This window comes from Mus caroli, chromosome 7 (assembly GCF_900094665.2).
Source record: "Mus caroli chromosome 7, CAROLI_EIJ_v1.1, whole genome shotgun sequence".
Lineage (NCBI taxonomy): Eukaryota > Metazoa > Chordata > Mammalia > Rodentia > Muridae > Mus > Mus caroli.
The window spans coordinates 40,066,121-40,081,545 of NC_034576.1; the positions used below are offsets into that span (position 1 = coordinate 40,066,121).

The 15,425-nt window shown below is 42.2% G+C and overlaps 1 long non-coding RNA gene across 1 annotated transcript in view; it reads right to left on the bottom strand.

The window, feature by feature from the left end:
* Positions 1-906: 906 nt before the first annotated feature.
* LOC110297195 overlaps positions 907-15,425 on the bottom strand; it is a 50,938-nt gene continuing 36,419 nt past the window's right edge. Inside the window, exons 5-6 of the long non-coding RNA XR_002378253.2 lie at positions 2,377-4,229; positions 907-919 (exon numbers count right to left, since the gene is read on the bottom strand). This is a non-coding gene — a long non-coding RNA (uncharacterized LOC110297195). The remainder of the gene's footprint in view (positions 920-2,376; positions 4,230-15,425) is intronic.

Here is a 15,425-nt window from a genome sequence, read left to right on the forward strand (position 1 = left end):
AAGAATGGGAATGGGAGGGTAGGGAAGTGGGGGGCGGTATGGGGGACTTTTGGGATAGCATTGGAAATGTAATTGAGGAAAATATGTAATAAAAAAAACAGTGAAAAAAAAAAAAGAAGGTGAAGGTGGGAACTTAAGGTAGAAAGCTAGAAGCAGAAGCTAAAGCAGAGATCATGGAGCTATTGAGTATCCTTCCTACACTCTTAGGTGGTCCTTCCAGCAACTACTGCTTACATAACATTGAGATGAGTCTTGTGAGTCTTTTAATTTTTTTGTACCTTTTGCCAGCCTTTGGTACCTCCCCAATTCTCTAACTCAGAATATTTCAGTCTGGAAGAAATAGCTACCCCAAATCTTGTTTGCCAAGAATGATGTTTTCAAGCCCTCACCTGTGCAGATACACACAGCTGGTATATTCATGCACCTGTTGAAAGCATCCAGACGAGATTCTGAAGGTGCTGTCATGAATAAAGCTGCTAGAAACATTCCTGTTTCTGTCTTTGCACCACACAGCCATTCATATTTTGGAGCATAAGGGAGGGCTGGGGGAACTTAGACTTAAGAGGGATGCTTATGCTCCCAGAGGTGTGGGATGCTCCCACCTCCAGCCACGCACACAGAATGTTGACACCATTACAAATTCCTAATGGCCAGAAAAAAACCCTCTGGTAGAAGCCCAGGATCTTATATAATGTATGACCCCAGAACCCTGCTCTGGAAGACTCCAACTCCAGTGCCCTGCCTACCCTGATGGGAGCTGTTTGTCTGCTCTAATAAAGTAGGTTGCTCTTTTCATTCCCCTCTCCTCTTTGTGGCTGTTGTTTCTCTGTTTTAGCCTTATGTTCCCATCTGGGTCTTTTATTTTCCAAGTGGAAGCATTTCAGATTCCCCGAGTTTGGGACCTTCTCATTCTCTACATCTGTTACTTTCAGTCTTTGTCACCTGGCACTATTGCCCATTTTGAGTTTCTATCTTCTTTCTGCCTTTCATGAACATCCAATCCTTTGTTTCATAGAATAAACTTTGCAATTCCCCTAGACAACTCATACTCCAAAGCCCCTGTAACAGGTATATTCCAGAGTAACTCCAGAGTGCAACTGATAGATGATAAGGTATACAGATGCCCTGCTTTAGGAGAAAATGCCAATTTTCCAAAGTTACTGAACCATGTTGCATTTCCTACTCACAGAAAATGAGCATTCTAGTGCCTCCATATCCTCACCAACACTTGGTAGTTTTATGTTGTATATTTTCTTTTGTAAAATGCCATTTCTATTTTTTTTTTTTTTTTTTTTTTGGTTTTTCGAGACAGGGTTTCTCTGTGTAGCCCTGGCTGTCCTGGAACTCACTTTGTAGACCAGGCTGGCCTCGAACTCAGAAATCCACCTGCCTCTGCCTCCCGAGTGCTGGGATTAAAGGTGCTTGTGGACGTTGTACATCGTGGTGCGGAGCCTAGTGCGCACCACGATGTACAACGTCCACAAGCAGGCTAGAGACAAGAGCTCCGGGGTTCTAGTTAGTACATCATGTTGTTCCAACAATAGTGTTGCAGATCCCTTTAGCTCCTTGGGTACTTNCTCTAGCTTCTCCATTGGGAGCCCTGTGATACATCCAATAGCTGACTGTGAACATCCACTCCTGTGTTTGCTAGGCCCCAGCATCGTCTCACAAGAGACAGCTATATTTGGGTCCTTTCAGCAAAATCTTGCTAGTGTATGCAATGGTGTCAGCGTTTAGAAGCTGATTATGGGATGGATCCCTGGGTACGGCAGTCTCTAAATGGTCCATCCTTTCATCACCGCTACGAACTTTGTCTCTGTAACTCCTTCCCTGGGTGTTTTGTTCCCAATTCTGAGAAGGTGCACAGTGTCCACACTTTGGTCTTCATTCTTCTTGAGTTTCATGCGTTTAGCAAATTGTATCTTAAATCTTGGGTATCCTAAGTTTTGGGCTAATATCCACTTATCAGTGAATACATATTGTGTGAGTTCTTTTGTGATTGTGTTACTTCACTCAAGATGATGCCCTCCAGGTCCATCCATTTGGCTAGGAATTTCATAAATTCATTCTTTTTAATAGCTGAGTAGTACTCCATTGTGTAAATGTACCATAATTTCTGTATCCATTCCTCTGTTGAGGGACATCTGGGTTCTTTCCAGCTTCTGGCTATTATAAATAGGGCTGCTATGAACATAGTGGAACATGTGTCCTTTTTACCGGTTGGGACATCTTCTGGATATATGCCCAGGAGAGGTATTGCTGGATCCTCCGGTAGTACTATGTCCAATTTTCTGAGGAACCGCCAGACTGATTTCCAGAGTGGTTGTACAAGCTTGCAATCCCACCAACAATGGAGGAGTGTTCCTCTTTCTCCACATCCTCGCCAGCATATCAATTCCTCTGTCAGACATATTCATGGTATCATGGATATTTTCTTCCAGTTAATGGCTTGCTCTTTCACATTCATTACCGTCACAGAAGATACTGTGATGGTTTGAATAGGAATGGTCCCCAAAGGGTCATATATTTGAATATTTGGTCATTAGGTGCTATTTGACAGGGACTAGGAGGCGTACCCTTGTTGGAGTACTCCTGTCACTGGGTGTCTTAATCAGGGTTTCTATTCCTGTACAAACATAATGACTAAGAAGCAAGTTGGGGAGGAAAGGATTTATTCAGCTTACACCACATTGCTGTTTATCACCAAAGGAAGTCAGGACTGGAACTCAAGCAGGTCAGGATGCAGGAGCAGGTGCAGAGGCCATGGAGGGATGCTACTTACTGGCTTGCTTTCCCTCACTTGCTCAGCCTGCTCTCTCATAGAACCCAGGATGACCAGCCCAGGGATGGCACCACACACAATGGGCCCTCCCCTTTTGATCACTAATTGAGAAAATGCCTTACAACTAGACCTCAAGGAGGCATTTCCTCAACTGAAGCTTCTGTTTTTGTGATAACTGCAGCTTGTGTCAAGTTGACACATAAAACCAGCTAGTACACTGGAAGTGGGTTTGGGGGGTTCAAATGTTCAAGCCAGGCTCATTGCTTCTTTCTTCCTGTTGCCTACAGATCTGGAGGTAGAATTCTCAGTCATCTCTTCAGCACCATGTTTGTGTATTACTATGCTTCCTACCATGACAATAATGGACGAAACCTCTGAAATTGAAAATGAGCCACAATTTCCTGTGCAAGACTTGCCGTGGTCATAGTGTTCTTCACAGCAATAGAACATTGACTAAGACAGATCCTAATTTTTTAACACAGTTCAGTTATTTATCTTTAATTTTATTGCCATTGTTCTCTGTGCTCTTCTGACTTGATAGATGACATCTAATCTGGGGATAGCTCTCAAATTTCCGTGGGCAAAGGAGCTGTTGTCCAATGGCTTCCTTTACAATTAAACCCTCCCATTTTAGACAGGAAGTCCTTAAGACACAGGATGTAAACAGGTGAAACAACAGGATGCTCGGAAGGTGATAAAACCTTCTATCCTGCATGGAAGCTTAGTAAGCTAAAAATGTCCATTCAAACGCTTCAGAAATTCCCGAAACTATCAAGATTCACCAGGCCCCTCCTTCCCCAAGCATATTCTTCTAGTCAGTGATCGATTGCTGTGAAGAGACACCAAAGCAATTTTTATAAAGAGAAAGTACTTAATTGGGACTGGTTTATGGCTGCAGAGAGTCATTTCTGTTGTAAGTAACCCCAATAAAACTCAGAGGTTCACCAAGTTGGACTGTGGTAGCGTCCTTCAGTTCCCTATCTGGGGTGAGTAGATACCTGTTCTTGTCTTCCAAGGAATAGGGCCACACAACAGGAGCCTCCTATGAGGTAGATTTCAATGTCCAGCTCCTTGGTGAGAGGGAAGAGGGCTTTCCCTTTGCCCTGTTCACCCTATGCTCTACAGTTCCAGTTCAATCCATAGTAGGAAGAACAGGTACAAAAACAAATCCATCATAAACAAGACTACATACTTGTTGAGAGCTGGCTCGGGGGATTGTGATAGCCTGCTCTATAGACATGTCCTAAAGTATATACTCTGAACTCCCAATGTTCTGAAGTCTTATATTTGCTCTGCCCCATCCCTTTCTCCTTCTACTGTGCAGGTGGTAAGATGGGAAGAGGAACTTAGACAGAAAACACCCAGATTCTACATAACCTCTTGAATCCACAGACATAGGATGAAGGCCTCTGCTCTTGCAAACTTCCACGTGCTCCAGTCTCTTCACCTATAAAGGGGGGATAGTGAAACATATGTGCATCTCAGAATTCTGGGAAAAATTAACAGATAATAATGCATGCAAAGAGCTTATCCTAACATACAACAATAGTAGACAGTTGTATTCATTAGATGACAGGTAGGACAAGCTCCCTCATTGCCTCCTATGTTTTAACGTTTCCTTGTTGTCTCTGTTGGGAGTTCAGGAGGCCTGTCTGTGTCTTTGTTTCTATGTCAATGTTTAGGATGTCCTGGACAGAAAACCCACTTATAACACCACCCAATAGGCTTCTTCCTATCCTGTTCCCTTCACAACTTATCACCAAGGTGCCCCCATGACTAGACTGTGGCTCTGGATTCTTTCACTCTAGCACTCCCTGCTACTAAGCCTCACTGCACACTCTGCCCAATCTCTGAGGCAGTGGATCTGGCTTCTTCCAAGCAGGTTCTATTTGGCTGGTAGTGCCAGCTGCGTCTGGCTAGAAGCAATGTCAACCATGAAGTTAATCCAATACAATAAAATGCCATCATCCCAAGAGTGCAGCAATTGAGAGGAAACGTGTATATTCTTCAGATTTCAGAGTTTCCTAGTTATTCTGCCAGCCTGGGATATATCTGCCTCAGGACCAGAGACCACATCAGAGAGTCATGCACTGGCCTTCCCACAACACAGGCCCTTAACCTCTCCGTCATCAGTAACATCTAATCTATGTGTATGGAGTGAATAGATCAACTAATGACAGGTTCCCAAGTGACTTGGGCTCACTCATGCATGCAAGCTTTTGATTTCTGTTCAACAAGCAGAAAAGGCTACTGTTTGCATTCAGTGTTTGTGGCCAGAACTGAGGACTCCTTTTGTAAGACAGTTGCTCCCTAGTCATTCATGTAAATGCATGGGAGGGGGAGGGTCAGAGTTCTCACCCACTCAGAAACATGTCTGTTCCTCTCTACAGCCCTCTGTGAACTCCAGGTTTCTCTTGCTTCACTGAACCCATTTTCTATAGTTGTGTTCTAAGAATCAAAACATTACAATCTGATGCATCCTTTAGTGTCCAACACCGTTGCCAACTTTTCTTTCCCCATCCCTTGGAAAGAGAGAGCTATGAGAACCCAGGCTTGGGGGTTTGATGGAGAGACTCCACCTCAATCCCTTACTGCACAGCGCCTCAAAGCCAAGCTTTCTTAAAAGTATCCTCACAGCTTACAGATCACACGCAGTCATCCCTTCACTCATAGTATCTTGCATCTCTTTCTCAGACCTCAAGTAAAGCAGCTTTTACTCTCCAATCTACACACTCAGAGTTGACCTTCAAAACTAGTTAGCCACAGATGGGACATACTTGAATCTATATCCTGGAGTCTAAAAATTCCAAGCATAAACAAATGCCTATGCTGGCTATCTCCTGGTACATGGAAGGAATTCTTGTCTAGCTCTAAGCTTAATAGCCATGGGGCTAACCTTCTCTTGTGGACACTGGACTGTTTGGGGACCCGAGTCTTCAAGATTCTTTCCTCTCCAAGTGTCTAAAGATGGATTGCCCTGGAGGATTAGTCTGGCCACTCCACAGATACAGCTGGCTATTTCTTCCCATTCTCATAAAATCCAAGCTCTTCAAACTGAAGCCTGTCAAAGTGACATCAGAGGCCAGACAAGACAACATGGGAGATGACACCCCATTCATGGTCTCTTGTCTAGAAATACAGGATGCCTCATAGCAGAAGCTGCAAATCATGTATGTTACAGTTCATAAGAGTGCCTGTTATACCTCATGGCCTGGGTTCCTACAGGCCCTGCTTTCCAAGGACAGGAGAAGAGTCTCTGTAAGCAGAGATGACCCTCAGGAATATACCAGTTCTGCATATATGTAGCTTCACAAAGAAGTTTCATTTTAAGAAACCAGATGGGACCTTGTGTGCTTCCCTTAGCCTTAACTACTGAGCACCAGTGACCTTGGCTGAGATATGACATCTCATCAAGGCATGGGTAAGCTGACCTAGTAGACAGGGTTCTCTTCTCTGGAAGATCATAGTCATAGTGTATGGCCTGGCTGCTACTGATTCTCTTATTTGCTTTCCTTCCTTCCTTCCTTCCTTCCTTCCTTCCTTCCTTCCTTCCTTCCTTCCTTCCTCTCTCTCTCTCTCTCTCTCTCTCTCTTTCTTTCTTTCTTTCAGTATTTTATTTATTTATATTTCAAATGTTATCCCCTTGCTTGATTCCCCCCCCTAGAAAACCCCCTATCCCATCACCCCTCCTCCTGCTTCTATGAGGGTATGCCCGCACCAACCCACTCACTCCTGCCTCCCTGCCCTTGCATTTCCTTAGCAGGTGAGTCCACAGACCAACCCTATACAAAACTGCCTGTCCCAAGAGCTTTTATGTTCTATGATGTCTATTTGCTATGTGGTCTTTGAAATGTCCAGGTGGTCACTAAACACATTCATAAGCAGACAGTAAGCAGAGCATGGAAACACAGCTATTGATTAATGATTGGCCAACGCTTCTTAGCATAGGCTTTCATTGCACATTATATAGTGGTAATTCATAAGACAAGTGGCCAGGCTTGGCACAGGTCAGCCATCCCATCTACTAGAGAAGCTGAGGAAGAATTTCAAGTTTAATGCCTAGACTATACCTTGAGCTGAAGGTCAGCCTGACCAACTTAATGAGGCCCTGTTGCAAAATAAAAAGTATACAGTAAAAGTTGTAGCTCAGTGGTAGTGTGTTTATCTAGAATATATTGAGTTTTGTCTGAGAGAGGGAGGGAGAGAGAGACTAAGAGACAGAGAGACACCCACGCACAGAGAGTAAGATATAGGCAGAGAGACAAAGACACAGAGATAGAGGCAGAGACAGTGAAAAAGAGACAGAAACAGAGAGAGAAAATAAGAAGGAGAAAAGATGGTGTCCACAAATAATGCCTGCAGCCAGCTCATAGAGGGCTAAGAGCTGATGGAGTGTCACTCCATAGTTGTGGGGGAGAAATTGACCAAACCAGTGGGGATTCCCCCAGGTCCAGTGTTACAGGCCAGTTTTCCTAGATGTTCTCAGCAAGGACATAGCAGAATCCATAGAAAGCTGATTTCACATCTCAAACAAACAAAGGGCTGTACAATAGTCCCCTGTGACATAACCACCACCACCCACCCCCAGAACTGCAATTGAAGGAAATGATATTAACCACTGAGGTTTATTGAATACTTCCTCCATGCCAGGAAGGAGGCTACATTTTTGCATTTATCACCTCAATTAGTCATTCCATCTACAACCAAGAGACATTTGTTATCATGGTGTCATTTTACAACAGAGGACATTGAAACTTGTGTTAAAATGTACTGAGTTATAGAGCTAAAGGACAGCCAACGTCCACTTACCCTCAGGCCTGTGTAATTAGAATTTAATTAGCTCAGTAATCTGCCTATGTCATGCCCCTGTGGTGTGTTCCCTTTACAGAGGTTCAAGAGAGACAGAGGTCAGCCTAGATTTTCCCAAGCAGTACTGGGAAGACCATGTCTCAGAAGACAAGCTCTTGGCAATTCCCTGTGGTTGTTTGGACGAGATGTTCTCTATAGGGCTCTGGCATTTGAATACCTGATCTCCAGGGGGTGGCACTGTTTGAAGAGGCAGAGAAGGTGTGGCCTTGCTGGGAGAAGGGTGTCACTGGGGGCCAGTTTTGAGAACTTAAAAGATCTGTGCTTTCTTTTTGCTTTCTTTTCGGCCTGGAGTTCAGGATGGGAGTTCCCGGCTTGCTGCTCCAGTCACTATACCTGCTATATCTGCTCAGCTTTTGTGGACTCCAATCCTCTGGAACCCAAATAAATACTTTCTACTAGAAGTTACCTTGGTCATGATGTTTTATCACAGCAATGGAAAAGTAACTAATGAACCTCTCAGTCTGATGAGTCTGGGGCCTACTGTGGTTCCTCTGACCTTCTTAAGCCTGGGTATGTGAGCATGAATGAAAGTCTCACCTCAGCTACTTAACCAAGGAGTCTTTTCTTTCTGCTGAAGAATCAGCTTGCCTTTCTCTATCCTATAATATAGAGCATGAGAACAGTAACCACAAAACCTGCCCTGGCCCTTTCTCTAGTTCAGAAACCAAAATTGAAATGGTTCTCAATTCTCTCCCATGTCTGGCAGCCTCCTCTCATAACTCATTGCCAACCTGGATTTGGGGGCACAAGCTTTCTAATTATGACACCACCACTGCCCTAGTCTGCCTCAAAATATGGCCAGAACTTGCCACTTTCTAAGACGACAGTCTTTCTTGGTTTATTTTGTGAGAATTGGGGATGTTTCCAGCCTTCCCTACAACCCCCAAGCCCTGAGACAATGTGCTGGGCCCATGCTCACTCACTAGTCAATTGCAGAGCATAGCCTCCCCTTCTATCGGTGAAATGTCTCACCACCATGCAGTCACTCTATAAATGATAGTTAGAGATAAACCTTCACAAGTCTCCCTTGAGCAATTAGGTGTACAAATTCCATTATTAGCAATGCGGCACCCCTCCCTAATTGAGCTCTGAGAGCTCTCTGTGGGACCTCAGTCAATATTTGCTGAAAATCAAGTACAGACCTTGTTATGATCCCGTGCAAACACTGCATGCCACTCTAACAAGGCATACTCTAGGCTCAAGCATGCTCCAGTCTCGAGGAAGGGAACTTAAATTAAGCTGTACGAGTGTCCATGGGATAAAGCATTTCCTGATACCTTTATCAATTGCCAAGGCTTGGCCTCCACCAAGTGTAAGTACTTACTGATTCATCACTCAGAACCAACACTCTTGGTAAATGCCAGGCACAGAGGCCAGCATAAACTTGGCATTCAGATGATCAAGTAAGGTAATGTATAACCAAATGTGTGGATGGGTGACTTAATAAATGAAAGGAGAATGGGAAGGAGTGAAGAACAGCAGACTTGGATTCACAAAATTGGATGTCTCGCCTTGCTGTTCTGTTCATGGACCCCTTTTCTGGCTCATCCTCTACACATCCATTTTCTCATTGATAAACTAAAATGGAGATTCATGGTCTGACTCCTGCAGCGGAACAGCAAATTAACAGATCAGAAAGCACCATCCAGGCAACATGTAGGGTGGAAGTTGCTAGCGGCAGAACTGTTGATGTCTGTGGCCTGTTGCCACTGGGGCAGTGCAGATTTCCAGGGTCTGTGCTGCTGTCTGAGGGCATTTTGATGTCTGTAGACCCTGCTGCCACTGGGAGTCATGTTGCTGTCCATGACCCATGAAGGTTAAGTAGATGTCCATGGTCTGTGCTGCCACCTGGGGCCCTGTTGGTGTCCGTGGGTCATGCTGCTCCAGGGGTCCATTCTCATCTGAATGGCCTGCACTGCCACCTGAGGACGTGGTGATGTCTGAGACCATGCTGCTTCAGAGGGTCATACCTGGGTCCATGGCCCTACTGCAGCCATGGCCTGTGTTTCCACTGAGGGCTGTGTGGATGCCTACAGCCTCTGCAGTTGGTTATGTTGGTGCCCATGGGCCATGCTGCTAATGTGCTGGGAACCATATTAGTGCCTGCACTGATGAGGCCATAATTATGTCCATGGTTCAGGCTGCCTTCAAGGGCCTTGACTGGGTTTATGGTTCTACTGCAACTGGGAGTCAAGGTCATGGTCTATGCTATCACCAAAAGCCTTGTGGAGACCCATGGTCCATGTTCTCCTTGACTGTGAAGATCAAGGAAGCCACTTTTGCTGAGATATTGATGACTGAGGATGAACAGTTGAGAGGCAGGGACATGGAAAGCTTCTGTGACAACCCCTACCTCCCACCTCTCCCCACCCCCAAAGTGGTAACCTGGGCAGGGGGCCACCAAGGAAAGCTCTTGAGTATGATGGGGATGCTGAGGTATGGATCTCCACAGTTGATGGAATCTGGTGGGGGGCCTGGGAGTGGAAGGAAGTTCTCTTTGGAGACAGTCCACTAGGAGTTTGACTATGTGTATGGATGACACAAATTGGAATTTTTATAATTCTTACTTTTATTTATTTTATGTTACCAAAGTGGGGAGGGGGATATGAAGGGACTGGGAGTGCCTGATATGGGAGTTGCATAGAACTCATAGAGATGTTATGTTAAAAATAAAATAAAATAAAGATCATATAAAGTAAAAATTAAAAGAAATTTGTTGATAGTGAAATGGCTCAGTGGTTAAAGTGCTTACTGTGTAAGAATGAGGACTCAAGTTCAGATAACTAGCATCCATGTATGAAAAAACTGGTGTGGTAATATACACCTGTAAACACAGTACTGGGAGGCAGAAACAGCATGATCTCTAGCTAACTAGCCAATCAGTGAGCCCCAAGTTCAATGGGAAATTCTATCTCAAAAAAGAAAAGAAAAAAAAAAAAGGAGAGTGATAGGATATCCCAACATATCCTCTGGCCTTTGCATATATAACCTCACATTGATGCAAACACACACACACACACACACACACACACATACACACACAAGGTGGAGAGCATTTTTAATAGAAAAAATTCAAAGATACAATAGAAAATGTTTCCCTATGTTTAAAAAAAAATGAATGGAGCAGCTAAAAATGTAACACAAATATGTTTCATAAAAATCTGATATAATGAAATCTTAATGCAAAGATACCTCCCAACCAATGAACTTATCAAACTTCATTCATTTCATGTTTTCTAATTTCTTGCTTCTTTGTGACTTTCTTTCCCACTCTATCTCTTCTTCTTTTCATTTGTTTAACCTTGCATTCCCCTCCTATTCCTTAATGTCATTCATTTGATATTTGTTACATTCATCTTACATGATTTTTAACTTCATAGCACATTTCTGTATCTTGAACAATTTAATATTATTGCTATTTTCACCTTAGTGAGGGATGCAGGAGATTTAGCCCTCAAAATTAGGCTGTTCAGTGAGCAGATTCTTAACTAAAACAGAAGAGATAACATGGTTTTTTTAATGCACAAATTATATTGCAAAAATAAAAGACACATGAAAAAGAAAAGCTATTATCAAAGATATTGTCATCTCCCAAAGACTGTAACTTTCCAATAGTGTATTGAAAGATACTGCAATAGATAAAGTTCGACACTAAATTTTCAAACATTTAACAGTAAAAAAAGTAAGTGACCTCCACGAGGTTACAAACAAGCAGATTAATTCAATCCAGAACCTGGAGAGGAAAGTCAGCAATACCAAAGAAAAGTCAACCAAATTGGTGAGAAAAAGTCAGGTGTGGTGGCACACGCATTTAATTCCAGCACTTGGGAGGCAGAGGCAGGCGGATTTCTGAGTTTGAGGCCAGCCTGGTCTACAAAGTGAGTTCCAGGTCAGCCAGGGCTACAGAGAAACCCTGTCTCGAATCCCCCCTCCTCCCTCGCCCCCCCCCCCGCAAAAATGGTGAGAAAATCAGTGGTATACTTAAAAGTTACCAAAAAGAAAGAAACTCTCAGTAGAAAAAGAAAAATAAATAGAAATGTTGGAATGAAAAGTTGAATGAGGATCAAACACATATACAGTAGAAAGCATCTCTTAATAGGATTAGCCAGGCAAAAGAGGAAGTATCAGGAATGGAGGGCAAGGCTAAAGAAACATCACACTCAAGTACGAATAAGGAAAAACAAAATAAGGACACATGACCATAAATGGCATCTAAGAACTCTGAAACAAGAGTCCACAGGATAAAGGAGCTGAGATAAAGACCAAGGGCATAAAGAATTTTCAGTGAAATTATATCTCCCCTCCCCACTTACCCCCCCACCAAAAGTCCTCAAATCCAGAAAAAGAAATGAATATTCAAACCCAAGAGACATAGAAACCCCAAATAGACATGACAGCAGTAGAATCTCTTGACTACATATTATAGTTATGATGTCAAAAAATACAACACACACACACACACAATATTAAAAGTTATAAGAAAGAATACTACCTTATCTACAAAAGCAAATACATTAGCATAACATCAGATTCCTTGTCTTCAACCCTAAAGAGCAAGAAAGCACTGATGGCCAAACTGGAGAGTCAAGAACCTCCAACCAAGATTGCTGGATCCAGCAAAGCTGTCTCTTAGGATAGACAATGGAAAATGGCCAATTCAAGATAAGCACAAACTGTGGCACTTGATGAGACCATCTAAAGCATAAGTAGAGGTATAATCAGGCTGCTCTCAATCACCACAGAAAGGAAAAAAGTGAAGTGTCCCCGCACGTTCCCACATGAGAGAGAAAAGATGTAATTATATTTCAGTTAAAATTTAAAAATTAAAATTAAAAATTTCAATATAAAACAAAATTAATTTAATGAAAGGCATAGATAAATAAGAAGTATAAAGAAATCTGTCATATCCAATCCAATAATTACCAAGTTATAACTCCTTAATAAAGGAGGAATTAAAAAAGGGAACAAACAATAACAAAGCCACACAGAAAACAACCAATCAAAATTACAGGAATCAGTAAATCTCTCTGAATAAAAACTTTAAATGTAACTGACCTCAACTCACCTTCAAAGAGATGCAGACTAGCCGACTACAGTATTGAACTCAACTGCAAAGAAAAATAAATCATGAAAACTTCAAGAAAATGAATGGAACTGGACAAAGTTATACTGAGCAAGGACACCCAGACCCAGAAAGAAAAACACCTAATGTTCTCTCTCATATGTGGATGATACTTTCCAATCTTCAGATTTGTGTCTACATTGGAATACCTGTTGAATCCAGAAAACTAGGAAGGGGCCATTGACTATGAGGAAGAACAAAGTTATATCATTTCCAGGAAAATGGCTGGAGTTTATCATGGCAACTATCAGGAAAGGCAAATAATCCAGACTCAGAAAGACAAAAGATTGAATGTGTTACTGCATAGTAGAATCTAGATTGTGTACTGCAATTGTAGGAGCAGACACTATAGAAATTAACATCCTGCTCCCCCCTGCCCCAACACACACACACACAAACATTTATAGAGATAGAGGACTCTGTGAGCAGATACGAGAGTTGGGAATTTCAGGTACCTCATATGTATATGGGACATATGGGACATGCACGTGCATATGTGTGTGCATGTGGACGCCTGATTCAAGTTCAAACACCATTCCACTCCCTCAGTGACAAAGTCTCTCACTGGCATGGCGCTCAGCCATTAGACCACAGTAGCTAGCCAAGGAGGACGGGGAACTTCCTGTCTTCACCTTCTCAGTGCTGGGATTAAGTTTCTGCTACAATGCTCAGTGGTCTACATGAGTCCTAGAGATTAAACCTGGGTCATTATGCTTGCAAGGTAAGCTCATTACCAACTGATCCATCTCTTCACCCTAGACAACATTTTAACCTTTCTTCGTTGCTTTACTTGAAGTTCGTAACAAATATATTTCATTGTTATACAAACAACAGAATTTTTTTTTCTGAAAGTAATGTCAAAATATTAAGTGATTCATTTCTGATGGTAAAATTACTGAGATTTGGGGAATTTTGGCTCTTATAATTTCTTGCAGTTTAGGTTTCCAAAACACTTAAGAATTATAAATATAATCATTTGAAAATAGAAATAAAACCTAGAGTTTCCACTTTGGCAGAGGGGAACTAAAAAAGGTTGGATCATCAAGTAGAACAGAAAGGAGAGCAGAAAGGTAAAGAAAAAAAAAACACTCAAAACTAACATCAGAATAACACCCAAAAAGTAAGTAAAATATGTCTCCTATTGATCTTTGTAATAAATTTGAACCCATTTAAGTTACAAATCAGAAGATAGGATCCAACCAATTGGACTTCTCTGCATCTAATGATTTGTTGCTCAGTACAAGACACACATGGCAATCCAGCCATGCCGAAAAGCTGCTGACGAAGCTGCAGGTTACTGTCTGCACAACAATAACAGCAGCGCCATAGCAATAGCAGGAACACAGAAGCAGAGGACAGCAATTCCCGCAGCAGATCCTATCAAACTTAGTGCAAAAAAAGCATTTACAGAGATAAAAGACTCTGTGATTATAAATGAAAGAGACTCTGTGAGCAGCTAGAAGAGCTGGGAATTTGATGTGCCTCACAGAAAAGAAGCCTCTAAAATATGCGAAACAAAACTGACAGAATTCCAAGAAAAAACTGATGAATTTATGATCGGTATGAGAAAGTCTACCTCCCTTTCCCTGAAATTGTTACTGCATTAAAAAAAAAAGTACGTATGACGGAGAAATTTGTATGAAATGGTAGCAAACTTGATCTGTCAGATAGGAGGAGAATTGTGCGCTGGGCAAGGAGAGGTATGCATTCTTTCCAACAAAATAAGGAAGCTTTACAAATAAACAGTGTTGCAGGTAGATAATACCACAGAAGCCTGATAAGTTCCAGCACTCATGACTTCCAAACAGTATGTGCAGTAGGCAGTGCAACTAGACTACAAACTGACGAACTGGAAAAAACATAACACCTTTCAATAGCCCTTCTAAATTAAATTACTCAAATAAACACAACTACAGCCGCAGATGTAGCTCAGCGCTAGAGCTTGCCCAGTATGCCCTGGGTTTCATCCTCAGAATCTACAATTAACAAACAAATGAATAGATAAATAAAATTAAAACATTAATGACAAAAAAGTTGATAGTTGGGGATAAAGGCGGCTAATTAGTTGTAAAATAAACTGATTATAGTTCCTCTTACATTTATTAACAAAACAACAGAAGAAACTCCAGTGGGACAATAGAAGCAGAAGGATTAAAACTCCAAGGTCATCTACTCTGTAGTTCAAGGTCAACATGGACTAGAAGAAACCCTTTCTGAAATACATATACATATAAAAAAATGAATCAATGAATGTAAATGTTATGCTACTCAAGAAAGCAAAGCTCAAGTCTCAGAGGAAGAATGCTGTCAGAAGGATTGGACTATAAGTGTTTTTAGAAGTGGACAAGAGCAGTGAGAACAGGATTGTCTGTCAAGAGCTGGGATGCTGGACTCTCATCTTGCCTGTTACTGACTCATACTGTAGAAAGAAAGGGTGTCAATCCCAGGCCCTTCTGCTCTCTATCCTAGCAGTTGCCCCACGGCCCAAACTCTCTGAAGACTTCACATCTGAATCTTTAAGTACGAGAATCTGGGAGGAGATACATCTGCTGACGACACAATCGGAATGCATGGAATGGCCCCTGCGGTAGTTATTCTTAATGGCCAATTTAATTGGATTGAGAGATACATAAATTGGTTTATTTGGATTGG